Below are 2,121 nucleotides of genomic sequence, written 5' to 3'. Positions count from 1 at the left end.
AATTACAATTTAATTCATTTAATTAAGGTAAGTACAAACAAAGTTAATATAACAAGTTGTTCCAATCATATAAAATTTTAAATATTGAAGTAAGTAGTCAAACAGTTTATCTTAGCTTAGTGGAATTTAACAACTATAATATTTGATAAAGCTCTAAAAAAATTTACTTAATTGACATGAATGTTGACGTATTACCAATGTTGGGGACTACTAATACAAAAATTAGGGTCATCCATTCTTCAATTTTAGCAAACTTAAAGTTAAAATGATCATATCGATAAAACAAGTCACGTGGATCTTGAGGGTATTATGTGGGTTATCATGTCATATATATGATATTAATTAGTACATCATATCACCATGACTTACAGTGTTTCATATAAGCCTAATAGCTTAATAATTCTATACACATATACCAAATATTATGTTATATCTTATCAAATTCATACCAGTATCAATATTACATTACAATACATATCAATTATTTCAATGCATATTACATTTATGTATTATCATATCACATCATAGTACATCACTTTCAACCCATTTTCAGTATACATTTTTCCTACTCATTTCACATAGAAATTCCTATACACATATTTAATTGATAAAAATGCACTAAAATCACATCAAATTATTCAAAATGATCAAATCTATAACATATCAAAAATTTACATGATGAAAAACTTGCAAAATCAAGAGATGATACATTCTTGACAGATTTAAAATAAATACAATTTGTAGAAATTAAAACTATAAAAAAAGAGTAAAAGTTTAATCATTTACTTTAAATAGAACAAAATTTGTAATAGAAACAGACAAAAATGACTCAAACCAGTCTCTCTCATCTTCTTTTCCCTTCTCTTCTCCTTTTTCTTTCTTCCTAGCCAAACAAATGCTTAAGAGTGAGGGAGCGAATGAATGGCAAAGATATGTTTATTAAGAATATATAAAATACCATTTTAATGCCTGACGCAACGGTACTTCAATCCAGCACTGCTACACTATATGTTTAATCTATAATTAATGTAGAGCAGAGCCTTTAATGTCGCGACGACAATGTGTATAACAGGCGGTCAATGACAACGGATGTGGGGCGCGGTGGCAGTGGGGGCTGCTGGTGGGCAACAACAATGACAATAAATTTATAATGTATTTGAAAACCATCAAAATATGGGGAATTTTAAATAAGCAAAAAATAAACTACACGGTGAATTCCAAATGTACTAAATTTTACACTGCATTTATTTAACTTCAAATCAAACACGAATAATTTTAAAACCTTTACATTTAGAATATTTTACTTCAAACTAAACAATACTATTAAAAGTTATTTAAAATTCTTATATTTACCTTCCCCTTACTAACTCCCTTATGCGGTACTATAGTTAAATCCTACTTCAGGCAGACAGCCCCATCGGAGTCGGCCTTTGCTTGTAGTATTTTGCATTCCTAGCCGCTCGTTTATTCCCGCTAGAGTGGTCTCTCTACCTCTCTACAGGAAACCACTGAGAGAGAAAGCTTCCGCGTTATCGTCGTCTCTCTCCTTCACAAGCAAGGGCTAATGCTTCTTCTTGCTGCTCTCGAACCTACTCGTGCTCGCCTCCCACCTCAGCGAATGGTTTTATAGGGTTTCTCTATTTTTTTTCTGACTTCCTGTCCCGAGGTCTGGCAAGCGGCAATGGCAGCTGCTGCTTGCTCTTCAACGTGTGTTCCTGGCGGCGAGCTCTTTGTTCGCCCTCAGGCCCTTCACAAGGAGACGCGCTCCCCGAAGCTCTGCGGTGGAGGTGAGCCATCTGCTTCTGTTAGTAATCGAACACTGCTGATTCTGCTTGTTGGCGTCTTTAAATCCTGTAAATCCAGATTTAGTAAGTTCTGAGAGGATTAAAAGATGAAAACTGTTTGGCATGAGACTATTAAATCCTGCTAAATCTTGATACGCTGTTTGGCTATTTTGATACAGGATAAGATTTGTGTGAGAGAAAAATGCAATTTTGATGAACGCTATTTAAATTGACATAGTTCTAATATGTTATTATCTTGAATGGGGAAAATTTATTAGAAGATAATGCTCTTAAGATTTAGGGAATAAATGTTAAGTACATGATATGGTATTTTTGA

Source organism: Dendrobium catenatum, unplaced genomic scaffold, assembly GCF_001605985.2.
Source record: "Dendrobium catenatum unplaced genomic scaffold, ASM160598v2 fragScaff_scaffold_1123, whole genome shotgun sequence".
NCBI lineage: Eukaryota > Viridiplantae > Streptophyta > Magnoliopsida > Asparagales > Orchidaceae > Dendrobium > Dendrobium catenatum.
This window is presented reverse-complemented; position numbering follows the sequence as displayed.